The sequence below is a fragment of the Puma concolor genome, unplaced genomic scaffold (assembly GCF_028749965.1).
Source record: "Puma concolor isolate L17-30 unplaced genomic scaffold, mPumCon1.1.hap2 unalloc_scaffold_80, whole genome shotgun sequence".
Taxonomy (NCBI): domain Eukaryota; kingdom Metazoa; phylum Chordata; class Mammalia; order Carnivora; family Felidae; genus Puma; species Puma concolor.
The window spans coordinates 81,009-107,774 of record NW_028240292.1 but is presented as its reverse complement, the minus strand read 5'-3'; the positions used below and the strand labels follow the sequence as shown (position 1 = coordinate 107,774).

The window sequence follows — 26,766 nt, the reverse complement described above, 5'->3', positions numbered from 1 at the left end:
GCTGTTTTTCCTGAAGTCAGTTTGGTAAAACATCTCGCTCCTCCTTGAGCTGCTTGATCTCCGAATCGGGGTGTTCGTGTTGTTTTCTTTCCAGTTCTGAAGGGGCAGCAGTCGAAGCAGACAATCTCTGGTTATCGTCCTGGAGGGTTCTCAGTGTGGCATCTTTTTTCCTGCATTGACTTTCTGAGCTCCTCTACCTCTTAATGGAGCAATCGAGAAGACTCACTCGATACACCAGACTTAATTGCCTTGAGAGAGCCTGCTGACTCGGATGATTCGGTGGAGGGCTGGAACGAAATGATGGCGAATTTCCCTAAAAGCAGATCCTTGCCATTGCAGAGCTCCGCGGTGCTAAGCTGCGTTTGTGTCAGTCCTGTCTCTGATTTTTTTTTAGTTTGATTTCGTTTCCTTCGTGACTCTGGACCAGGCCAATACAGGTCATCTGTAGTTTAGGATTATTGTCACGGTGAGTTTGGCAAAATTGCCAATAAAGCCTGACGTTCCTGCCTTAATGCGTCCACTCCGGTGTCTTTTTCTTGAATAACGTGTGACGAATTCTGAATCGTTTCTCTAAACACGTCCTGGTCGCTAGACTCGATTCTAGTGAAGATTTTCATCTTACAGCTTCGTGAGATACGCTTCTTTGGCAACCATTCCATCTGTCATTTTGTGGTACTCTCTGTTCAGATTGCTGTTTTCCCGAGTTCTCCTGCAAGGCAGCTAATACTTGTTCTCTTTCCAAAGCATATCTTCCAATTGCTGCAGAAGGTTTGCCACATTCTGGTTGTAGGAAGCCACAGACGTCCTGCTGGGGCGGTCCTCTATCTCCAAATCTTTTTGCCGGATAATCTGAGTTAGTTTACCAGTCTCATCTTTGGATGGGTGATCAGTCCGTTCAGTTAATCAGATGTTCTTTTCAGTGAGGAGTTTATTCTCCAGTTCTTTTTTTTTTTTTTAAATGTTTTATTTATTTTTAATCTCCAATTCTTGTCCTTTTGTTCCTTTTACTTAATCTTTCAGTTTCAGCTTTAGATACATCACGCTTTTCACTGACGTTTTTCTACAGGAAGATGCTGAATCGTTGTTACTTGAAACACATCAGGATGTGTTGTAGGAATGTGCTGGGTTTTTGAAGGATCTGGGTGTTCATTTCCTCTATTGTGTTCTGCAAAATCTTAATCTCCTCATCTTTCGCTGAAAGGAGCTGAGCGTGTTTAATGGTCATTTGCTCATGCTGGTGTGTGAGATCCTCTGCCCTCCGTTTCTGGTCTTGTAAAAAACGAAGCCACTGTAGCTTACCCTGGCGTTGATCCTCAATGATCTTTTGTTGTTGTTTGATTTCGTCTACCAGACAAACTCTTTCTACATTCAGCTGATACACCTCGCATTCTAGTTCTGTGATACGGTCTTGCGTTTGCTGGTCGACCACAGGTACAGATTGGCTGTGTTCTCTCAGACACTCCAGTTCGTCTTGCAGAAATTCATTCTCTTCTCTCGTGGATGCAAGACGAACGTCTTGCTCCTCCACGGTTTGCTGTAAAATTTCATTTTCTCTTAAGACTTGGACGTACTTCTCTAATAGCTCCTGGAGCTCTGGCCTTCTTTCAAGTTTTTCGATACAGATTTCTTTCTCTTTAATAAGTTGTGTCAATCGCTTATGCTCCTCCAGAGCAGAGGAGAGCATTGCCTTAGTTTCTCTATGGTCGGCATCCATCTGCTCAACACTCTTTTTGAGTTGTAGTATTTCATCATCTTTGTCTTGACTGCGTTGAATTAAACACTCCTGCTCTAACTGGGAGGAGGATTTAGACAAGTGATACGTGTTGGTCGGTTCTTTACTAGCTTGCTCATACCTGGCTGTTTTCTCCAACACCTTCTTTTCAGCCCGGCACAATTTTACGATTAACTGTCCTTTTTCTATTTTTAAGTCCCGCGTGATAGATTTTGTTTCCAGAGAATTCTTATGGTTACAGACAGTAGTTTCTTCCAGCCGACGTCTTACGTCTTCAGGCTCCAAACCCAGCTTTCCATTTTCCACCTTGAGATTGCAAGCAGCTTTCTTTAAATGGCCATTCGGCTCTTCCATTTCTGAAAGGCTTTGCTGCAACTTTCTGACTGTCGTTTCCCTCCCTGGAAGCGAGTCGTCGTCAACAGTGTTGTCAGAGTCTTGATTAAGAGACTGTGCTGGCTCCTTCTCAGCTCTAGCAGATTCCTCCTCGTCTTGTTTAATATGTTCCTTAAGTTCAGCGTTCTCCTTTGGGATATTTACATTATGCGTTTGCGACGGATCTGACCGATGCGGATCATTAACAGCCAGTTGACTTTGAGGTGATTCTTCGTTTTGCGCATCTGACTCTTTGGCTCTGTCCGTTTGCTCATCCTCAAATGGACAAGCTCTCTTTTCATCATTGAGATCGTGTTCCACTTTGCCGTTGATGCCGTTGCCTTCACTTTGTGGTTCTGATGGCTGACCTCTCATCAAAACCCTGGGCTGTGTAGTTTGTTTCTGTCCATCGAACTCCCCCAGCTCTGCTGTTGGGAGTTCCTTCTCGGTCCTACCCTGAGTGGATTTTTGTCCGTCGGCCTCCAAGGCACATCTTAAATGCTCTCCTTCTGAATCCAAATTCACACCTCCTGGAGCCGTACGTTCAATCACTTCCTGCTCATGGCTCACTTTCCAAAGTGCCGGTTGAAGTGCTTCCCGTCCTTGACCTAATGAGTTTTCTTGTTCTAAAACGTAGACTCGCTCTTCAAGTTTCAGATCGTCTCCAATGAGATCGTCACCCTGGGTTGAGCTACACCGTGGCGTCATCTCCTTTTCCGCATCGGACGGCACTTGCCGCAGTCCAGACACTTCTTCCACCGCTGTACTCTCGGAAAGAACTCTTTCCTTTTCCGTCACTGTATCACTTTGCCTCAAAACGGAAGGCTGCGATTCACATTCTTCAATCCTCTCTTTCTTTTCCTCATGTATCCGGTCCCATTCTCTCCTTAAAGCGTCTCTCTCACTTTCTACCGAAGATAATTTGCTATGGATGTACTTGACGGTGTCCTCAAGTTCTTCAATTTTCCTGGTAGACTCCACTTTTTCAGTCTGTAGCACTTGAATGGTGTTTTGCAGATGCTCAATGACAGACTCCTCAGCTGCTCTGAGTCCAGAGTCGTCCTTCTCTAACAGATTTTCCAGTTCTTTGATTCTTTTTTCATAGCCTTTTGACTTTTGACGGTACCTGCGACGTATTTCTGCCAGTGTCTGTTGATAGACGTTCTGCAGTACTGCCTTTTCAAGTTGATGGTCATCAATTGCCTCATTTCGATTCTGTTCAAGTTCCCTGATGGTAACCTGCAGTTTGTAGATCTCATTCTGCTCGGCGCTGTTCGCTCCCGGTGCTGAAGTCTGGGACAAATGCTTCCAATGGCTAACTTCAGCCTCCAGTCTTAAAACTTCATTTGACAGTCTGCTTATGTCTTGTTGTGACCAAATGAGGTCAGCAAAGTCCAGGTCATCCCCCGGGGAAGCTGAAGCAAAGTAGTTGATACCGTAACCCACGGAAGGTGACGCTGTGGTTGACCGAAGGGCTGATTGGAGCTCCAGCAACTGGTTCTTGAGCCCTATCTGTCTCACTTTAAGAAGTTTCATTTCTACCTCTTTCTGTTGTAGCTGATGTCGGTAGCTAAGAGTCTGCCGCTTTATCTGAAGCTCCGAGGCTTCGTACTTCTCTTCCAGATGACTACAAAGACTTTTAAGTCTCTGATTCTCCGATCTTAAGGTTTCCCGACTCACTTCACTCTCTTTTCGGTCAGAGTCAGGTCCTTCTCCCACCTTTTCGGTTCCCTCCACCCACACATCTTTGATGACCTCCGAGATGTGGTCAGTGAAGGAAGCCACACTGCCACCCACTTGCTCTAGGGAATGGCCCTGGCCACCAAACGAAAAGGACATCGCTGCGGGTCACAGAACTGACCTGGTCCGCTCGGCAAAAAGCGTCCAGCGCAGTCGGACAGTCCCGCCAACTGTCTCCAGAGGGAGGCCTGCGCGAGGCTACCGATGACATCACAATCGGGCGTTTCTAGGCAACGCCAGCCACACCGCACGCGGGGCTGCTAGGGTCCGCGTGACCCCTGCCCACGACCTCCCACCCCTTACCCTCCCCCCACTGCCCCGCGGCCATCCCTGGCGGTCCCCAGGTGCCTGTGAGCACCTGCGGGGGAAAATGCGTCTCGCCCTGGACTTTCCCGGGAAGTCCAATCAAAGCACACAGCGCTCTGCAGCTTGTGGTTTCCAGGTAACAATTTCTTGTAATTGACATGAAATGTGCACAGTGTTAGCACCCATCCACCTAGGAGGTAGAAACAGGTCTACACCCGCGCGTCGGCACAGTCCTAAAGGGGGCATCCGGAGGCTCCCGCCTACCCCAACCCCTCGCGTCTCCCACCATCGCCCCCCCAGCCCCCCTCGCGGGTCCAGCCCCGTGCCCAGAGCGCCCCAAGCCCGGGTGTGGCTGTTCCCGGCCGCCAGGATCGCGGGGTCACGCCCCTGGCGCCTGCTGCCCCCTCTCACCGGTGCCCCGCCTAGCAGGGGCCGGGAATCGGGACCCAGGCGGCGCCTGAACTGGGGGCTCCGTGCGCTCTGCGGGGCAGCCCGGGTGGAGGGGGCGGCGGGGGCTCGGGCGGCGGGGCCAGGCCGCGCGCGGCGCCGGAGCCGGGCTGCACTGGAAGTCACGCGGCGAGGGCGGGGCTCCGGCCCGGGAGCCGCCACCGCCGCCACCGCTCAGCCGCCGCCTCAGACGCCGCTCAGCCACCATAGCAGCTGCCGCCGCCGCATCTCAGCCGCCGCAGCAGCCGCAGTCGGCGCAGCAGCAGCTCAGCCGCCGCAGCCGCCACAGTGGCACCCGCAACCGGCGCCGCTCAGCTGCCACCACAGCCGCAGTAGCAGCCGCAGCCGGCGCAGCAGCAGGCGCTGCAGCAACCGCCGCTCAGCCGCCGTAGCCGCCGCAGTAGCACCCGCAGTTGGCGCAGCCGCCGCCGCAGTAGTAGCCACAGCCGGAGCAGCGGCCGCCGCCACAGTCGCCGCCGCAGCCACCGCTGCCGTCGCTGCCGCCGCCACCACTCAGCCGCCGCCTCAGAGGCCGCTCAGCCGCCATAGCAGCCGCCGCCGCCTCTCAGCCGCCGCAGCAGCCGCAGTCGCAGCCAGAGTCGCTGCCGCAGTCGGCGCAGCAGCAGCTCAGCCGCCGCAGCCGCCACAGTAGCACCTGCAACCGGCGCAGCCGCTCAGCCGCCACCGCAGCCGCAGTAGCAGCCGCAGCCGGCGCAGCAGCAGGCGCAGCAGCAATCGCCGCTCAGCCGCCATAGCCGCCGCAGTAGCAGCTGCAGCCGGCGCAGCCGCCGCAGCTCAGCCGCCGCAGCAGCTGCAGTAGCAGCCGCAGGCAGCACAGCCGCTGCCGCTCAGCCGTCGCAGCAGCCGGCGCAGCAGCAGCCGCCGCTCAGCCGCCGCAGTAGCAGCCGCAGCCGGCGCCGCCACAGCCACCGCTCAGCCCCCACAGCAGCCGCAGTAGCAGCCACAGCCGGCGCAGCCGCTGCCGCTCAGTCGCTGCAGCCGCCTCAGTAGCAGCCGCAGCCCGCGCAGCCGCCGCCGCTCAGCCGCCGCAGCCGCCGCATTAGCAGCCACAGCCGGAGCAGCCGCCACCGCCGCAGTCGCCGCCGCAGCCACCGCTGCAGTCGCCGCTGCGGCCACCACTCAGCCGCCGCCTCAGACGCAGCTCAGCCGCCATAGCAGCTGCCGCCGCCGCCTCTCACCCGCCGCAGCAGCCGCAGTCGGCGCAGCAGCAGCTCAGCTGCCGCAGCGGGGGCCAGGCCGCGCGCCGCGCCCCAGCCTGGCGATCGTCTGTCTTCCAGCTCGGCTCCGCGCGACCCCAGCGGGAGGCGCCCCTAGAAGTGACCAGGCGAGGGCGGGGCTCCGGCCCGGGGGCAGCAGCCGCCGCTGCCGCTGCTCAGTCCCCGCAAGAGCTGCAGTAGCAGCCGCTGCCGCCACAGCGGCAGCAGCCGCCGCCGCCGCAGTAGCAGCAGCGGCCACAGCAGCAGCCACAGAAGCAGGCGCAGCAGCCGCCACCGCCGCAGCAGGCGCCGCAGCAGCCGCAGTAGTAGCCGCAGCCAGCGCAGTCGCCGCCGCTCATCCCCCGCAGCAGCCGCAGTAGCAGCAGCAGTCGCCACAGCAGCAGCAGCCGCAGCAGGCGCAGCAGCACCGCCGCCGCCGCCATCACCTCAGCCCGGAAGCTATGTAGCCACTCCAGGCCCGAGCCCCACGGGCCGCCGCTGCCGCTGCCCTTGAGCCGCAAGAAGCAGCTCGCCAAGCAGACCGTGGGCAGGTGAGTGAGCCGTGCCGGACCGGCCGGGAGCGCGTGGGCCGGGGACCAGGGGTCGGGGTCGGGATCCGGGCCGGGGCGGACCCGCTGCCCCGCGGGGCCCCACGCGCCAGCCCGGCCGCCCGCTCCGCGCCGGGTCCCCTGCGGGCCAGGGACGAGGGCTGCGCCACGCCGCGGCCAGGCGGCCAGCTCGGGTCCGCTGCCCGAGCCCCCGGGAACAGCGGGGCGGGCCGGCCTCCCGGGACGCCCCCCGCGCGGGTCCCCGCCGCCCATTGTCCCGGCCCCGCTGAGCATCGTCCCCTGGGGTCTGGATCCAAGCTTTCCCCGGGCCTCCCCCCCTCTTCCGGGGCTTTGCCTTGGGCGAAAACTCGGCTAACTGGTGTGCCCGAGGCCGGGCGGGCGCGGTGCTCTGGGGGGCGGCTTTCTCAGCCTTTCCGGTCGCCCGGTCGCTGCCGACCCACCGTCCACTTCCAAGTGCCTGATGGCAGTAAATAAGGAAGGGGCGATCAGAGCCCATCGGAGCCGCTTCGGGAGACTCAGGACTCCCTTGGAGGGACTTTGGAGGGTGTGCCCTCTCCCGACCGTGGCCCCTATGGACCCGACTGCTCAAGTTCTTGACCTGTAGACATTTGGAAGCGGGAGGAAAGAATTGTGGAAAGGCCTTGGGCAAATGGAAAAACAAAAAGAGGGGGGGCTGTCAAAACAGCTTTCCTCACCTTTGATTGGGGAGCAAATCCTTGTCCAGGTTTCTCTGGTATGGCTTTAATGCTTGACAGGAAACGATGGATGATGAAATGACAGAAGAGACCGGAGTTTGTAGTGGTTTTGAGAGCCTCTGGAGGTTGATTATGGTGTGCTGTGTCATCTGGGGTAAATCTTTCAAGGTCTTTCAGGGCAGTGAGCTGTCCTGTCCCCGCTGACTGTTTCTTCCGAGAAGGGCTATGAAAGTGTGACTTTTTCATCGCTTTTTCTTCTTCTTTGTTTTCAACAGTTGAGTAAAAGGGGGCGTTTGGTTTGGCCAGAGCACGTGGGGACACTTCTTTTCTGTGTGTGTCTGAAAATACTTTTACCTCCCCTTGAGCTTTCTATATTTGCTTTTTACACTTTCGTCCCCCCCCCCCCAACGTTTTGCTTAGTTTTGTTCAATTTCGTTGCTACCCCCAGCCTGTTATCTCCGTGTGCACTTATCCTGTTTCCAGAGTGGATCCCTGTCCCTACAGCCTAGCGGTGCCTACTTTTCTGTCATTTGTAGGAAAATGATAGAAATAACGAGTGCCAAGGGGAAGGCAGACGGAATAGTCGTGGGGCCCGAAGCTTCAAGCAGGCATCTGTGAATGAGTTACAAGATAACTCCTTAGGACTTTTGTCTCCCCCCACCCCCAACCCCCCCCCCCGGCATTCTCAGTAACATGCATTGTGAAATCAGTATTTAGTGACTATGAAGGCACATCTGTCACATTGTCATTCTGGCCAGTTTGTACATCTCATGAGGAAAGGGGTGTTTGCTCTTTTTGCACAAAGTTGTGAGACTTTTCAAGCTATCAAGCCACTCAGGGTCTCTTTGGCTCCGGCTTCCTCTGTAGCAGCTTCTCTCTTCACACTTCCGAATTACAGCCGTATGTGCCTCCTTTCGGTTGCCAGAGGCCGCCGAACCTTCTTCCCTCTTAGCCTCTACCTGGAAGTCTGCAAAGCTCCTTTGGCCTCACCTGCCGTATACCTGCCTCCTACTCATTCTTTAGGTGTCCAGACAAAGGTCACTGCCTCTAAAAGACCTTCTCTGATGCTCCAACGTGGATCGGGAGTCCCTCTCCTGGCCACTTACATACGTCCACGTAGCACCTGCTTTTCTATAATGCAACGCCTGTTTACTTGTAAGTATTCTCCATTAGACTGAACGCCTTGAGAGTCCTTGCCATCTTTCTGTTTCCTTGGCCAGCTCTGCTGTGGCTCCTGTCATAGGGTCGATTCTCCATAAACATTTGTCAATCCAGCACACATCTAGTTCTTACCAGCTCGCTCCGGTGGTGTGAGCCCAAGAATGGGAACATGAAAGCTGGATAGAGTAAATAGTGATTCGTGGTAGGATGGTAATTCTGGCCCTGACCTTTGACTCTGTTTGAAAATCTTTATTGCTAGATGCCAGTGGAAGCAGCAGCTGTTACGGAGCTCTTAGGGGTGTGGCAATTTCTGCTCCCAGAGCCAACACTGTTTCCTGGGGAAGCTTTGGCTTTAGTCCTGTTGATTCCCTGCATAAGTTTGTATTTTTTCCACGTCAAGAATGACGAAGGACTAGGGAGGAAAAACGGAGGCAAGAGAGAGCCTAGAACTGTAATTGTGTGTTATTGGCGTAGGCATCAGGATTGGGATTTGGGGGGTATTTGGGTCAAGAGGAAAGCTAGAAAGCAGAGAAGTTACCTCTCCCCCACCCCCCCCCCCCCCGCAGCCAGAAGTGATATTCTGTGTGTGAGTGGCTCGCCCATTGTGTCTGTGACGGATGCATAGAGTTCTGAGTGGTGTCTTGCGAGGAAGTATTCTCTTCCCAACAATGAGGACCTCGTGAGTCACCCCACAGTGAGGTTCTGTGGGATGGACATGTGGGAGAATTCGTAATGGCTAGAAGAAGTTGAGTTCTCATGATGCAGTTTGTGGACAATGGGTGCACGAGTCTGTTTCGGAAGATGGTTTGTGTATCACAGGCGCGAGGATGATGCAGTGATCTCTTGAGTGGGGTGTCCCAAAGAAGAGAATTAGGATGGCTGATTCATCCGTGCAAGAGACCCTTTTTGAGCCCAAATGATGTGCTGTTGTTGAAAGTAGAAGAATCCCAAGTGAATACAAACGCAGCTTCTGCCCTGAAGGGGCTCCACAGACTTGTGGAAGAGATAGGCAAGCAAAAATGATTATGTACCACGAGGTAAGTCCTTATAGAGGGATGGCTGACACACTGAGTGAAACTCTACTCTTACTGGAAGGAGAGAGGTAACACAACACAACAAAACAAAAAAAAACAGGAGAAAATTTGACCAGAGCCTTTCCCCTCTACCTTTCAACACTTCTTTCGAACTTCTGTTGTATTGAGTAGGTCCCTTTTTTGTTTTATTAAAAAAAATTTTTTTTGTAAATATTTATTTTTGAGAGAGAGGGTAGACAGAACATGAGCGGGGGAGAGGCAGAGAGAGAGGGAAACACAGAATCCGAAGCAGGCTCCAGGCTCCGAGCTGTCAGCACAGAGCCTGACGCGGGCCTCAAACCCACGAACCGAGAGATCGTGACCGGAGCCGAAGTCAGACACTTGACCCAGTGGGCCACCCAGGTGCCGCGTAGGTCTCTTTTGATTGTCAGTAAACCCACCTCGAGGGGCGCCTGGGTGGCTCAGTTGGCTGAGTATCCGGCTCTTGATTTCAGCTCAGGTCATGATCTCACAGTTCCTGGGATCAAGCTCTGTGCCAGTGGTGGGGAGCCTGCTTGGGATCTTCTCTGTCTCTGCCCCTTCCCCGCTCTCTGTCTCAGATGAAAAAAGAAAAAAACACACAAAACCCAACCAACTGGAATTGTTATAAGCCAAGCTGCGAATTTGATTGGCTCCTATGTGAGGAAAAGAGTCCAAAAGCAACATAGTTGCAGCCAGGGCTGGCTCCAGGGGTTCCACTCTTTAGGGAAGCTGTGTCGATAAGCAGGAATCGCCCCCCCACCCCCACCCCCACCCCTCCACCCCCCCGGCTTCCAACGTCTTCCGTTCAAGTCCCAGGGGGACAAAGAATACCTTTCACTGTGGCCAGAGCCCCAAGATTGACTCTGGAGGTATCTGATGGGGTCAGTGGCCTTTCCCTGGACATGGAAATGGAGTCAGCCCCACGCAAGCCACAGGGGCCTAGAATGGGAGGGTGCTGAGCCCCCTCCCCCGCAAGATAACCGGGGTGTTCTTACCAGCAGGAGGCAGGAAGTGTGGTCTTTTCTAGTCCTGCTAAAAGGAAAGAAAGAGCTTTTTGGAAATCGCTGACGCAGAGAATCCAGTAGCTGCGGATGGCAGTTGGCGTGGAGGGTGTGGAGGCAGGGGTGCACCAAGGTGGGGAACTTGCGCATTTGGTTGTGAGGTCGATGAGTCCAGGAGGACAGGCATCTGGGGGCCTAATAGCAGAGTTGACTACGCGGGTGAGGCTCTGGAAGGGAGTGTCTCTTTGGATGTCGGCTTCTGCCAAGATGGAAGCTCTCCCTGGAGGCCTGAATGTTCTCCTGGATAGTAGCCTTTAGGTAAGTCAGGGTTGCAAACTCCAAGCCTCAGGGGGCCGGGCTAATAAGAATAAATAAAATAAGAGCGACTTCGACCAGGTGAGGGCCGTGGGGCACCCGACGGCGCCTGTCTTACCAAAGGGCCGCGTGAGACTATGGGCCCGCTGTCGGGCCCGACCTTTGGAGTTGTTGAGAAAGGCCTAAATCCTTCTGGATTTTCATGAAGATGAGGTGGCATTTAATGCCAATTGAAAACAACCACCAGGACCCTGAGCGGGACTAAACAAAATACATCTGTGCCAGATTTGGTCTGTGGGTCACCAGTGGGCAGTTGCTTGTGGAAAAGGTTGGGGATGTGAAGGTTCCTGTGGTGATTTTTCTCTTTTTCCTCCTGCACCCCACCCTCCTATTACTACCTTCTGAGTTCTTGGGTTTGTCGACGAGCTCGTCCTTTCCTTTACAGAAACGTTTCAGAGATCCGAGAGTAGCCATCATCACCACTTCTCTCCTGGTTTGGTTTACCAAGTGCTGTACCGAACCACCTGGCCTGGTCTCACCTACTGGTGACCTCATTTCTGGTGTAGAGAGAAGAAAAATGACCTGCCGTTGTCTGCCCGGCCAGCGAGTGGCCGAGGCAGGACTTGGGGCCCGGGGTGTGACTCCGGACCCCGTGTGTTTCCGACTGTAGACACTGGGCCGGCTGCCCGCCAGGGAAGGGTTCCTGTGGATGAAATGTCTTTGGTGCTTGCTGACTTGCTGGGCTAGATGCTTTTGAGTCAAGTCTCTCGCTGCCTTCTCCACGGCAAGTCCCAGAGGTGATGTTATTTATTCCTGGTTTAATGATGAGGAAGCGAGGACTCAAAGAGGTCATCGGGCTAGTTAATAAGAGCGCTGCCGTTCATCAGAAACCGGGGTTCTGCCTCCAAAGCAGGGAGAAGTCCTTACTTCACCCAGGCAACTCTTTCTTTAAGAAACCCCGTGTTAGAATTCTGTGTGACGACGCTTCCACAGAATCCTGGAAGCTGAGAGTTGGATGTTGCTCTAGTCCAGGGGCTCCCGCCAGGGATGGCCCCCTGGGGGACATTTGGCAATGGCCGGAGACGTTTTTGTTTTTGTCGTGACTTGGCTCGGGCGTGGGGTGCTCCTGGCATCTGGCGACACAGGCCAGGGCTGCTGCTGACCAGCCTACACCGCCCAGGACAGCCTTGCCGCACAGAATTATCTGGTCCCAAACGTCAAGAGCGGTGAGGTTGGGAATGCCTGGTCGAGTCCTTAGAGATTCTGGATACGTGAATCGTGAAAACCGAAGATCCGTGATGTTTGCCTGCAGGGTGAAGGTGCGTTCCGTTTGGCCTGTTTCTTACGTGTGGAAGCATTTCTGACAATCATTGGCCCGTATTGAACAGTTGGGAGTTTTCACGTGGAAACCTGGGCTTCCTGCTGCTTCTCAAATCTTGCAAGACCTAGCGAAGCCTGGCATCGCGCCCTCGCGCAGGTACACGTCGTCGTAGCTGCAGCTGCGTAGGTGCTGTCCCGTCCTGGTGGGGCATCGACCGTCCAGTGTCCCCGGTTCCCTACCTGGCTTGTCCTGCTGTGGTACGTTCCTCGCGGACCCCTCCCTGCTCACGGATCTCTCAACGACCTTCTCCAGGAGCAGCAGAGTCTCTGCCTCGCGAGGTAGCCCGTTGCGTCAGGGGCAACATGAGTCAAAGGCATCTCTGCCCGTGAGTCCCAGGGGAGTCCTCTGCTGCCACGCCGCCTGTGTCTCTCTTCCGCGAGACGGCCCTTTCTGTATTCGGCGTCGCAAACCGCACACCGTGTCCTCGCTGGATCAGCGGTAACGTTCTCCACCCCTCACCTATTCCACACCCCGCCTTCCTCCGCCTTTTCCAGGGGAGGTGGCTGTGCTTGGTTCGCTTCAGTCTGGGTGGATCCCATCCAGCCTCTGCATAGAGCAGAGGAGGAGAGGAATGTGTTCTCCCCACGACTTCTGAATCCGAGCTTCCGTGGCCTGGTCATCCACTGTATTACCTACTGTGAAATCAAACAGGGTTGTTTATAGGTGAGTGAAGAAAGCCCGTGGTTCGCTGAACCAAAATGAACCCTAAACAGATGTGCTCACGTGTGGCCTAATGGCGTTGGTTTTACACGTGAAGGCAGCATGTTATTCTAAGAGGAAACGATGTCTGTGGTCGTGGTTCCCAGTGTGTCGGCGGCAGCCACCTGCCCCCGAGATTGGACGTGGGGGTATGGCATAGGGTCCCAGAGTCAGTATGCACACCACGCAGTCTTGTCGGACTGGCGATGTGTGGCCTTTATCATTCTGTTTCTGTGTCTCAAATGTAGGCAGATGCCCTCATAATCAATCCAAGTATAGATCCACGTACAAATATTATTACACTCCTACCTGCCGTGTGTGTCTATTGTCTTAAACGTGGATGTGAAAAGTAAAGCAGGCCCACGGTCCTTTTTCCAAAACCCTAGGGGCCAGATGAGTTTTGGAATTCAGACGTTTCCAGGTTTTATTTCTTTTTTTTTTTAATTTCTTTTTTTTTTTTACGTTTATTGATTTTTGAGACAGAGAGAGACTGAGCATGGACGGGGAGGGTCAGAGAGAGGGAGACACAGAACCCGAAACGGGCTCCAGGCTCTGAGCCGTCAGCACAGGGCCCGTCGCCGGGCTCGAACTCGCGGGACCGCGAGATCGTGACCCGAGCCGAAGTGGGACGCCCAACCGACTGAGCCAGCCAGGTGCCCCATAAGTAGCCACTGTTTTCCGTTATAGTTCTATCCGTATAAACCCTGCTACCCTTAAAACACCTGGGATCCCAACAGATTTAAAGACGGTAAATCGTTTGCTGTTTCTTCTAGATTTGGCTAATAGGTTCTGTTCAGCGCCGATTTCAATGTCCTCTCGGCCAGCTTTCCCTTGACCTTGAAGGGGACATGTTTTACCTTGTTACGCACAGGGCACCCAAACCCTTCTGCTATCACATGTCATCTTTGCAGGCGGGACCTTAACTTACCGGGAGCACAGGTATGACCTCGCATGTCTGACATCCTACCGTGAGGACATTTGTTGGACACGTTTGTTGAGGACGTACAAGTCTCAAATCTTTCCGTATTTTGGGGGTTCTGGAGGCAACATATTCCTTGTTGATAAATTTTACTTCAGCCCATTTATGCTGTTACTTGTAAACCAGACCACACTGAGCGGGCCTCCACCCAAACAAAGCGGTTGGAGAATACTCTCCTCCCATAGAGACAAATGTACGTGTATGTCTTCCTTTGGCCACAGCCTCCAAGCCCACCAATGTCCACCCTGGTCAGAAGTAACCACTGTTTTGGGGTGCCTTGGTGGCTCGGTCAGTGTAAGCATCTGACTTTGGCTCAGGTTGTGGTCTCGTGCCTTGTGATCTTGTGGCTCGTGACCTCTCAGCCCCGCCTCTGTCAGCGCAGAACGTGCTTCAGGTCCTCTTTCTCCCTCTCTGTCTCTCTCTCTCTCTCTGCCCCTCCCCCATTTTCACTCTCAAACAAGAAAAATAAACATAAAAAAATTATTGCAAACAAAAGAAGTAGCCACTGTTTTTTTTTTTTCAGTGTTGAATTGATTGTATTCTTGCTTATAAACTTTCTATAGACAATGTAGCGTTCTTTTGTACCCCTGGACAAACCACTCTCACTGCTCCATTGTTGGTCCGCCACTAGAGAGAATAATTAGTAAGTACTTCACATAGAATGTGGCATGGTGTTTAATTTTGAAAACACTTAGGTAACACTGATGTTAAAGTTTTTTTTCAATATATGAAATTTATTTTCAAATTGGTTTCCCGACAACACCCAGTGCTCATCCCAAAAGGTGCCCTCCTCAATACCCATCACCCACCCTCCCCTCCCTCCCATCCCCCATCAACCCTCAGTTTGTTCTCAGTTTTTAAGAGTCTTTTATGCTTTGGCTCTCTCCCACTCTAACCTCTTTTTTTTTTCCTTCCCCTCCCCCATGGGTATCTGTTAAGTTTCTCAGGATCCACATAAGAGTGAAACCATATGGTATCTGTCTTTCTCTGTATGGCTTATTTCACTTAGCATCACACTCTCCAGTTCCATCCACGTTGCTACAAAGGGCCATAGTTCGTTCTTTCTCATTGCCACGTAGTACTCCATTGTGTACATAAACCACAATTTCTTTATCCATTCATCAGTTGATGGACATTTAGGCTCTTTCCATCATTTGGCTATTGTTGAGAGTGCTGCTATAAACATTGGGGTACAAGTGCCCCTATGCATCAGTACTCCTGTTTCCCTTGGGTCAATTCCTAGCAGTGCTATTGCTGGGTCATACGGTAGGTCTATTTTTCATTTTCTGAGGAACCTCCACACCGCTTTCCAGAGTGGCTGCACCGATTTGCATTCCCACCGACAGTGCAAGAGGGTTCCCGTTTCTCCACGTCCTCTCCAGCATCTATAGTCTCCTGATTTGTTCGTTTTGGCCACTCTGACTGGCGTGAGGTGATATCTGAGTGTGGTTCTGATTTGTATTTCCCTGATGAGGAGCGACGTTGAGCATCTTTTCATGTGCCTGTTGGCCGTCCGCATATCTTCTTTAGAGAAGTGTCTATCCATGTTTTCTGCTCATTTCTTCACTGGGTTATTTGTTTTTCGGGTGTGGAGTTCGATGAGCTCTTCATAGATTTTGGATGCTAGCTAGCCCTTTGTCCGATGTGTCATTTGCAAATATCTTCTCCCATTCCGTTGGTTGCCTTTTAGTTTTGTTGGTTGTTTCCTTTGCTGTGCAGAAGCTTTTTATCTTCATAAGGTCCCAGTAATTCATTTTTGCTTTTAATTCCCTTGCCTTTGGGGATGTGTCGAGTAAGAGATTGCTACGGCTGAGGTCAGAGAGATCTTTTCCTGCTTCCTCCTCTAGGGTTTTGATGGTTTCCTGTCTCACATTCAGGTCCTTTATGCATTTTGAGTTTATTTTTGGGAATGGTGTGAGAAAGGGGTCTAGTTTCAGCCTTCTGCATGTTGCTGTCCAGTTCTCCCAGCACCGTTTGTTAACGAGACTGTCTTTTTTCCATTGGATGTTCTTTCTGCTTTGTCAAAGATTAGTTGGCCATACGTTTGTGGGTCTAGTTCTGGGGTTTCTATTCTATTCCATTGGTCTATGTGTCTGTTTTTGTGCCAATACCATGCTGTCTTAATGATGGCAGTTCTGTAGTAGAGGCTAAAGTCTGGGATTGTGATGCCTCCTGCTTTGGTCTTCTTCAAAATGACTTTGGCTATTCGGGGCCTTTTGTGGTTCCATATGAAGTTTAGAATTGCTTGTTCTAGTTTCGAGAAGAATGCTGGTGCGATTTTGATTGGGATTGCATTGAATGTGTAGATAGCTTTGGCTAGTATTGACATTTTGACAATATTTATTCTTCCAATCCATGAGCAGGGAATGTCTTTCCATTTCTTTATATCTTCTTCAATTACCTTCATAAGCTTTCTATAGTTTTCAGCATACAGATCTTTTACATCTTTGGTTAGCTTTATCCCTAGGTATTTTATGCTTCTTGGTGCAATTGTGAATGGGATCAGTTTCTTTATTTGTCTTTCTGTTGCTTCATTGTTAGTGTATAAGAATGCAACTGATTTCTGTACATTGATTTTGTATCCCGCAACTCTGCTGAATTCATGTATCAGTTGTAGCAGACTTTTGGTGGAGCCTATCGGATTTTCCACCTATAATATCATGTCATCTGCAAAAAGCGAAAGCTTGACTTCATCTTTGCCAGTTTTGATGCCTTTGATTTCCTTTTGTTGTCTGATTGCTGATGCTAGCACTTCCAACACTGTGTTAAACAACAGCGGTGAGAGTGGGCATCCCTGTCGTGTTCCTGATCTCAGGGAAAAAGCTCTCAGTTTTTCCCCATTGAGGATGATGTTAGCTGTGGGCTTTTCATAAATGGCTTTTATGATGTTTAAGTATGTTCCTTCTATCCCGACTTTCTTAAGGGTTTTTATTAAGAAAGGGTGCTGGATTTGGTCAAAGGCCTTTTCTGCATCGATTGACAGGATCATATGGTTCTTATCTTTTCTTTTATTAATGTGATGTATCACGTTGATTGATTTGCGAATGTTGAACCAGCCCTGCATCCCAGGAAGGAATCCCACTTGATCTTGGTGAATCGTTCTTTTTCTGTGCCGTTGAATTCGATTTGCTAGTATCTTATTGAGAATTTTTGCATCCATATTCATCAGGGATATTGGCCTGTAGTTCTCTTTTCTTACCGGGTCTCTGTCTGGTTTAGGAATCAAAGGAATACTGGCTTCATAGAATGAGTCTGGAAGTTTTCCTTCCCTTTCTACTTCTTGGAATAGCTTGAGAAGGATAGGTATTATCTCTGCTTTCAACGTCTGGTAGAACTCCCCTGGGAAGCCATCTGGTCCTGGACTCTTATTTGTTGGGAGATTTTTGATAACCGATTCAGTTTCTTCACTGGTTATGGGGTCTGTTCAAGCTTTCTATTTCCTCCTGATTGAGTGTTGGAAGAGTGTGGGTGCTTAGGAATTTGTCCATTTCTTGCAGGTGGTCCAGTTTGTTGGCATATAATTTTGCCTAGTATTCCCTGATAATTGTTTGTATCTCTGAGGGATTGGTTGTAATAATTCCATTTTCATTCGTGATTTTATCTATTTGGGTCATCTCCCTTTTCTTTTTGAGAAGCCTGGCTAGAGATTTGTCAACTTTGTTAATTTTTTCAAAAAACCAACTCTTGGTTTCGTTGATCTGCTCTACTGTTTTTTTAGATTCTATATGGTTTATTTCTGCTCTGCTCTTTATTATTTCTCTTCTTCTGCTGGGTTGAGGCCGCCTTTGGTGTTCTGCTTCTATTTCCTTTAGGTGTGCTGTTGGATTTTGTATTTGGGATTTTTCTTGTTTCTTGAGATAGGCCTGGATTGCAATGTGTTTTCCTCTCAGGGCTGCCTTCGCTGCATCCCAAAGCGTTTGGATTGTTGTATTTTCATTTTCGTTTGTTTGCATATATTTTTTAATTTCTTTTCTAATTGCCTGGTTGACCCACTCATTCTTTAGTAGGGTGTTGTTTAACCTCCATGCTTTTGGAGGTTTTCCAGACTTTTTCCTGTGGTTGATTTCAAGCTTCATCGCATTGTGGTCTGAAAGTATGCATGGTATAATTTCAATTCTTGTATACTTATGAAGGGCTGTTTTGTGACCCAGTATATGATCTATCGTGGAGAATGTTCCATGTGCACTCGAGAAGAAAGTATATTCTGTTGCTTTGGGATGCAGAGTTCTAAATATATCTGTCCAGTCCATCTGATCCAATGTGTCATTCAGGGCCCTTGTTTCTTTTTTTTTTTAAATTTTTTTTTTTTCAACGTTTATTTATTTTTGGGACAGAGAGAGACAGAGCATGAACGGGGGAGGGGCAGAGAGAGAGGGAGACACAGAATCGGAAACAGGCTCCAGGCTCTGAGCCATCAGCCCAGAGCCCGACGCGGGGCTCGAACTCACGGACCGCGAGATCGTGACCTGGCTGAAGTCGGACGCTTAACCGACTGCGCCACCCAGGCGCCCCGAGGGCCCTTGTTTCTTTATTGACCACGTGTCCCGATGATCTATCCATTTCTGTAAGTGGAGTGTTAAAGTCCCCTGCAGTTACCACATTCTTATCGATAAGGTTGCTTATGTTTATGAGTAATTGCTTCATATGTCTGGGGGCTCCGGTATTCGGCGCGTAGACGTTTATAATTGTTAGCTCTTCCTGGTGGATAGACCCTGTAATCATTATGTAATGCCCTTCTTCACCTCTTGTTACAGCCTTTAATTTAAAGTCGAGTTTGTCTGCTATAAGTATGGCTACTCCAGCTTTCTTTTGGCTTCCAGTAGCATGATAAATCGTTCTCCATCTCCTCACTCTCAATCTGAAGGTGTCCTCAGATCTAAAATGAGTCTCTTGTAGACAGCAAATAGATGGGTCTTGTTTTTTTATCCATTCGGATACCCTGTGTCTTTTGGTTGGCGAATTTAATCCATTTACAGTCAGTGTGATTATAGAAAGATACGGGTTTAGAGTCATTGGGATGTCTGTATGTTTTATGCTTGTAGTGATGTCTCTGCTACTTTGTCTCACAGGATCCCCCTTAGGATCTCTTGTAGGGCTGGTTTAGTGGTGACAAATTCCTTCAGTTTTTGTTTGTTTGGGAAGACCTTTATCTCTCCTTCTATTCTAAATGACAGACTTGCTGGATAAAGGATTCTCGGCTGCATATTTTTTTCTGTTCAGCACATTAAAGATCTCGTGCCAATCCTTTCTGGCCTGCCAAGTTTCAAAAGAGAGATCAGTCACGAGTCTTCTAGTTCTCCCTTTCTATGTGAGGGCACGTTTACCCCTTGCTGCTTTCAGACTTTTCTCCTTATCCTTGTATTTTGCCAGTTTCACTATGATACGTCGTGCAGAAGATCGATTCAAGTTACGTCTGAAGGGAGTTCTCTGCGCCTCTTGGATTTCAGTGCCTTTTTCCTTCCCCAGTTCAGGGAAGTTCTCAGCTATTATTTCTTCAAGTATCCCTTCGGCACCTTTCCCTCTCTCTTCCTCCTCTGGGATACCAATTATGCGTGTATTATTTCTTTTTAGTGTATCACTTAGTTCTCTAATTTTCCCCTCCTACTCCTGGATTTTTTTGTCTCTCTTTTTCTCAGCTTCCTCTTTTTCCATAACGTTATCTTCTAGTTCACCTATTCTCTCCTCTGCCTCTTCAATCCGAGCCGTCGTCGTTTCCATTTCGTTTTGCATTTCGTTTAAAGCGTTTCTCAGCTCCTCCTGACTGTTCCTTAGTCCCTTGATCTCTGTAGTAAGAGATTCTCTGCTGTCCTCTATACTGTTTTCAAGCCCAGCGATTAATTTTATGACTATTATTCTAAATTCCCTTTGTGTTATATTATTTAAATCCTTTTTGATGAGTTCATTAGCTGTTGTTATTTCCTGGAGATTCTTCTAAGGGGAATTCTTCCGTTTGGTCATTTTGGATAGTCCCTGGAGTGGTGCGGACCTGCAGGGCACTTCCCCTGTGCTGTGGTGTATAACTGGAGTTGGTGGGTGGAGCCGCAGTCAGACCCCATGTCTGCCCCCAGCCCACCGTTGGGGCTACAGTCGGACTGGTGTGTGCCTTCTCTTCCCCTCTCCTAGGGGCGGGATTCACTGTGGGGTGGCGTGGCCCGTCTGGGCTACTTGCACACTGCCAGGCTTGTGGTGCTGGGGATCTGGCCTATGAGCTAGGGTGGGTGGGCAAGGTTCACGGGGGCAGGAGGGGCAGGCTTAGCTCGCTTCTCCTTAGGTGATCCACTTCAGGAGGGGCCCTGTGGCAGCGGGAGGGAGTCAGACCCGCTGCTGCCGGAGGGGTGGCTCCGCAGAAGCACAGCGTTGGGTGATTGCGAGGAGCAGGCAAGTTCCCTGGCAGGAACTGGTTCCCTTTGGGATTTTGGCTGGGGGATGGGCCACTGTTTTTTTAAATTAGAAACAATTTTCTTTTAACGTGTATTCATTTTTGAGAGACAGAGACAGCGCATGGGCGGGGAAGGGGCAGAGAGAGACAGGGAGACACGGGATCTGAAGCAGGCTCCAGGCTTCCAGCTGTCTTCACGGAGCCGGACGCGGGGCTCAAACTCACAAACTGCAAGATCATGACCTGAGCCCAAGTTGGACGCTCAACCGACGGAGCCACCCAGGCGGCCCTAAATTTTTTTTTACGTTTGTTCATTTTTGAAAGTGAGAGAGCACAGGCAGGGGTGGGGCGGAGAGAGAGGGGGACACAGAATCCGAAGCAGGCTCCAGGCTCCGAGCCGTCAGCACAGAGCCCAGCGCGGAGCTAAAACTCAGGAAACGCGAGATCACGAACCGCCGCCCCCTCCCACCGGTGCACGGCCTAGCCGGGGCCGGGACGCGGGGCTCCGCGCGTTCGGCGGAGCGGCCCGGTTTGGGGGGGGTGGGCGGAGGGGCTCGGGCGGCGGGGGACAGGCCGCGCGCCGCGCCCAAGCCTAGCTGCCAGCCTGGCCCCACGCGCCCCCCGGCGGGCGGCGCCACTGGAAGTGACGCGGCGAGGGCGGGGCTCCGGCCCGGGAGCAGCAGCCGCCGCCGCCGCCGCAGTCGCTGCTGCTGCCGCAGCCGTCGCTCAGCCGCCGCAGTCGCAGCCGCAGCCGGCGCAGCGGCCGCCGCAGCAGCCGCCACCGCCGCAGCAGCAGGCGCAGCCGCCACAGGAGCAGCCGCAGCAGCCTCCGCCGCTGACGCCGCAGCCGCCGCCAACTCAGCTGGAAGCGATGTAGCCGCGACAGGCCCGAGCCCCGCGGGCCGCCGCTGCCGTTGCCCTTCAAGCACATGAAGCCGCTCTCCAAGCAGACCGTGGGCAGGTGAGTGAGCCGTGCGGGGCCGGACGGGAGCGCGCGGGCCGGGGACCGGGGGTCAGGGTCGTGGCCCAGGCCGGGGCGGGTCCGCTGCCCCGCGGGGCCCCGTGCTCGTGCCTGGCCGCCCGCTCCACGCCGTGTCTGCTTCGGGCCAGGGACGAGGGCTGCGCCACGCCGCGGCCAGGCGGCCAGCTCGGGGCTGCCGCCCGAGCACCCGGGAACAGCGGGGCGGGCCATCCTCCCGGGACGCCCCCCGCGCGGGTCCCCGCCGCCCATTGTCCCGGCCCCGCTGAGAATCGTCCCTTGGGGTCTGGACCCAAGCTTTCCCCGGGCCTCCCCCCCTCTCCCGGGGCTTGGCCTTGGGCGGAAACTCGGCTAACTGGTGTGCCCGAGGCCGGGCGGGCGCGGTGCTCTGGGGGGCGGCATTCTCAGCCTTTCCGGGTCGCCCGGCCGCTGCCGACCGACCGTCCACCTCCAAGTGCCTGATGGCAGTAAATAAGGAAGGGGCGATCAGAGCCCATCGGAGCCGCTTCGGGAGACTCAGGACTCCCTTGGAGGGACTTTGGAGGGTGTGCCCTCTCCCAACCGTGGCCCCTATGGACCCGACTGCTCAAGTTCTTGACCTGTAGACATTTGGAAGCGGGAGGAAAGAATTGTGGAAAGGCCTTGGGCAAATGGAAAAACAAAAAGAGGGGGGGCTTTCCAAACAGCTTTTCTCACTTTGAATTGGGGAGCAAATTCTTCTCCAGGTTTCTCTGGTATGGCTTTAATGCTTGACAGAAACGGTGGATGATGAAATGACAGAAGAGACCGGAGTTTGTAGTGGTTTTGAGAGCCTCTGGAGGTTGATTATGGTGTGCTGTGTTATCTGGGGTAAATCTTTCAAGGTCTTTCAGGGCAGTGAGCTGTCCTGTCCCCGCTGACTGTTTCTTCCGAGAAGGGCTATGAAAGTGTGACTTTTTCATCGCTTTTTCTTCTTCTTTGTTTTCAACAGTTGAGTAAAAGGGGGCGTTTGGTTTGGCCAGAGCACGTGGGGACACTCCTTTTCTGTGTGTGTCTGAAAACACTTTTACCTCCCCTTGAGCTTTCTATATTTGCTTTTTACACTTTCGTTCCCCCCTCCCCCAACGTTTTGCTTAGTTTTGTTCAATTTCGTTGTTCAACTCCAAGCCTCGGGGCCAGGCTATAGACCAGCTCAGGTCATGATCTCCTGGTTGTTGAGTTCGAGCCCTGCGTTGGGCTCTGCACATACAATGCTAAGCCTGCTTGGGATTCTCTCTCTCTGCATTCCCCCCACTCACGCACCCTCACTCTCAAAATAAATTAATAAACCTAACACCCCCCAAAAAAACAATTGCATTTGCAACAGCATCAAAACATAAAATACTAATTACATTGAACTAAAAACGAGATTCAAAACTTGTACACTAAAAGTATAAAACATTATTGAAAGAAATTAAACAAGATTTAAATAAACAGACTCATGGATTGGAAGACGATGTTGTTAAGATGGTAGCACTTCTCCAATTGATCTACAGCTTCAATGAAATCTTTATCAAAACCACAGCTGGCTTCTTAGCAGAAACTGACAGGCTGATGCTAAAATTCATATGGGAATTTATGGAACCCAAAATAGCCAAAGCAGATCTTTAAAGAGAAGGACAGAGTTGGAGAACTCACCCTTCCTGACTTAAAAACTTCTTAGAAAGCTACAGTGATCGAGATAGTGTGGTATTAGTGTAAGGAAAGACATGTTGATTAATGGGATAGAATTGAAAATCTAGAAATGTACCATCATATTTATAGCCAATTGATTTTCAACAAAGGCATCAAGACAACCCCATGGGAGAAAGGACAGTCTTTTCAACAGTGTGGGGACAACTGGATATTGCATGCAAAAGAATGAAGTTGAACTTCTGCCTCACACCATAGGTGAAAATTAACTCAAAATGGACCAAAGACCTAAATGTTAAGTGCTAAAACTATTAAATTTTTAGAAGAAAGCATAGATGTAAATCTCTGTGGCCTTGACACCAAAAACACAGCAGAAGGAAAAAAACAGGTAATTGACATTATCAAAATTTAAAAATTTTGTGCTTTGGGGTGCCTGGCTGGCTCAGTCAGTTAAGCATTTCTTGATTTCGGTTCAGGTCAGGATCCCACAGTTGGTGAGATCAAGCCCCACGTCAGGCTCTATGCTGACAGCATGGAGCCTGCTTGGGATTCTCTCCCTCTGTCTCTGCTCCTGCCACCACTCATGCTCTCTCTCTCTCTCTCTCTCTCTCTCTCTCAAAATAAGTAAACATTAAAAAATGTTTGTGCTGTAAAGGACATAGTTGAAAAGTGAAAAGACAACCCATAGAATGGGAGATAATTTTTGCAAATCATATTTCTGACAAGAAACGTGTACTAATATAGATACAGAACGCTTACAACTCAAAAACGCAAAAACAAATCACTCAATTTAAGAATGGGCCAAAGGGATGCCTGGGTGGCTCAGTCAGTTAAACGTCCAACTTTGGCTCAGGTCGTGATTTCACGGTTTGTGGGCTCACGCCCCACATCTGTCTCTGTGCTAACAGCTCAAAGCCTGGACCCTGCTTTAGCTTCTGTGTCTCTCTCTATCTCTGCCCCTCCCTGTCTCTCTCTGTCTCTGTCTCTCTCTCTCTCTCTGACTCTCTCAAAAATAAATAAAACATTTTTTAAAAAATGGAAAAAGTGGGCAAAAAACTCAGTCTAAGAAGATACACCCATGGCCAATAAACATGTGAAAAGATGTCAACATTGTTAGTCATCAGGGAAATGCAAATCCAACCCTCAACAGGATACCACTTTACACTTACTAGAATGGCTAAAATAAAAAAGACAGATGATAACAAGCATTGGAGAGGATAGGAGAAATAGGAATGGGATACGCTGTTGGTAGAAATGTAAAAGGGTGCAGCCACTTTGGAAAACAGCCTGGAAGTTCCTCAAAAAGTTAAACATCCAGTAATTTCACTCACAGGTATATACCCCCAAAGAATGAAAAACAGGTGTTCAAACAAAAACTTGTACATGAATGTTTGTAGCAGCAGTATTCGTCATAGAAAAAAAGGAAAAAAGTGCAATGTCCAGCGAATGGATGAAGAAGTGTGGTGTACTCATACAGTGGCTTAACTGGGAGTAAAAGAAATGAAGTACCGATGTGTGCTCCAGCATGGATGAACTGTGAGGACATGCTAAGTGGAGGAAGCTCATCTCGAAAGACCCCCTAATGTATGTATCATTCCACGTATATGAAATGTCCAGAAGAGGTAAAGCCGTGGAAAGAGAAAATAGATTAGTGGTTGCCTAGGGCTGTGGGCAGAAGTGGGATGGAGGAGGGGCAAGAGGGGTTGGGGGAGGTTGGGATGAAATAAGGAGTACGCCTAAGAGGATATAGAGTTTCTTGTTGGAGTGATGCAAATATCCTAAAATAGATTGTGGTGATAGTTGCTCAACTCTGCAGATATACTAAGAACTAGGTACATTTTAAATTGGTCAATTATATGGTATGTGAATTCTAGTTTCCATAAAGCTGTTGTAAAAATAACAGTGGTGAATCACTGATACCAGTGAAAATTAGAGTTGGCTAAGTAATTGTTAGTGTGGTTGTTGCACCTATAATAATTGAGAAAACTATGTTTGGGGAAAAAATAGATTCTTTGTGCAACGATTATCAACATTTTGACAATCCTACTTTGTCTCCTAGCACATATTTGAACACCTTTGATAATCTGGGACCATATAAATTCTTTTACATATTTAGAATACATATTTAGCATTCTTTTCAGCTGTCCACAGATGAGGAGGAAAAACGCACTCTTCTTGTGACTTTCTCCTTTACTCTCACACAACTACCACACTCACAACACTTCTGACACCAGATGTGTTGTGTGCCCCTCCCGCGCCCCGGTACCAAGCAATTCTCCATGATACCAGCTGGGTATCTTACAATTCAATTCAATTCTGACCCTAACAGGAGTAGCACAGAACCCATAGGTTAAGGGCCCGGTCCCACGAGACTGCCCCCCCACTTCAGATGCCATTTCCAAGTGGTAGGTCCTCAGCTTACCCACAATTTCTGTTGACTTGGTTGCTAGTCAGAGGTTCCCATGACCACCACCACCCCCGTTTTGAATTCAGTTACTTGCTAGAACAGCTCGTAGGACTGAGAGAAACACTGCTTTACATTGACAAAGATGATGTGTGATAGAGCATACAGAGGACTGTCCAGATGAAGAGATACATAGGGCAAGTTCTGGGAGGGTTCACCAACCCTGTTCACCAACGTGGAAGTTCTCCAAACCCTGTACTATTGGATTTTTATGGAGACTTCGTCACGTTGGCATGGACAACTGTTGACTCGTTTTCATCCCTCTTTCCTCTGTGGAGAATGGTCGGAGGGGCAAGGCACAGAGAGAGGTGGTAGGGCTGAAAATCCCAAGCTTCTAATCACGGTCTGTGTAGTAACCAGCCCCCATCCAGGGGCCACCCATTAGCCCGTCCAGAGTTTTCTCATTAGAACAAAAGGCACTGCTATCACCCAGGAAATTCCGGGGAATTTAGGAACTGTGTCAGGAACTGGGATCAAATCTCAAATATTGGAACAAAAGAAGCTCTTGGTGCTCTGATTGGTTAGGAAATGACAAGGCTTTTGGGAGTTCTGTGCAGGAACTGGGGGCAGAGACCGATGAACATATTTTCTATCATTTCATAACAATGCTTCTCATGGATTATTACTCACTGAAGATGGGAATTGTCTTGTTTACATGCTGAATTCTGTTATGACTCAGAAATGCTTTCAGATGCGAGTAACAAGAAACCCAACCACAGTGGTTTATACAAACACGAGGCTACCTGTTTCTTCATATGAGAAATCTGTGAGTAGGCAGCTGCTGACATTGGTTCAGATGCTCAACAATGTCAAGGCAGATGTTTCTGGCATTCTCTTGGCCTTTCTCAACATGAGCACTCAAGACAGGAAGAAGGAGGAAGAAGACCAGGCAGCACCAACATCAGAAAAACAAAAGCTTAAAAAAGAAAAAAAGAAAAAAGAAAAGAAAAAAGGTTTCCTAGGAACCTCACCAACTTCCACTTACATCTGGGTCACATGGCCTCCTCTGGCTGGAAAGTGGATGATGAGAAGGCGAGGCAGGACATCAACTGACAATATCTGCTAGGATTCCAAAGTCTATGACAAATTTTGGTATATAGCAGGAGGTGTCTCCACAGTCCTTTATAAGTATCTGTTGAATGCATATGATAGAATGTTTATTCACAAATACTCAGTCCTCCTCCCTTGGGAGGTTAAGACATCCATGCTGTGTGGAACCTTGGCATCTGAACTTCCTTCAGCCAATGAAATGAACACAGAAGTGGCTTTAAGAGCCAGGTTCTCTTTCCTTTGCCCCTGTGATCATGGAAGCAGGTGTCAAAGTGGAGCCTCTATCCTCTCCAGTCCCTAAATGGATACGATGAGAAGAACACCCAGCTTACCCATGTGAGTTAAGGCACTGAGAATATTTAGTTGTTGATTGCAGCTTAACCTAACCCATCCTGACTGATACAATGTACGTACCCAGGCAAAGAAATCCACAACCGGTCCCCAAATTAAAATTTTACAAACTCTATTTCCTGATCACATTAATAGCAAGACTGTGCCTAAATGAAGATAGATGATAGCCATCTGGAAGTTAAACAAAATAAAAAATAGCTCCTCTGACAAAGTGGAAATCAATA

At 50.4% G+C, this 26,766-nt stretch overlaps 1 long non-coding RNA gene across 3 annotated transcripts in view; it reads left to right on the top strand.

The window, feature by feature from the left end:
• Window positions 1-26,766, top strand: part of LOC147570837 (uncharacterized) — a 121,617-nt gene that overhangs the window by 35,615 nt on the left and 59,236 nt on the right. The window contains exon 1 of one of the 3 annotated variants that reach the window (XR_015247982.1): window positions 6,274-6,365. The exons of 1 other annotated variant lie outside the window; for it this stretch is intronic. This is a non-coding gene — a long non-coding RNA (uncharacterized LOC147570837). Of the gene's footprint in view, window positions 1-6,273; window positions 6,366-20,988; window positions 21,010-26,766 lie in introns of those variants that run through there. One more of the 3 variants, XR_015247984.1, reaches the window with a different exon arrangement.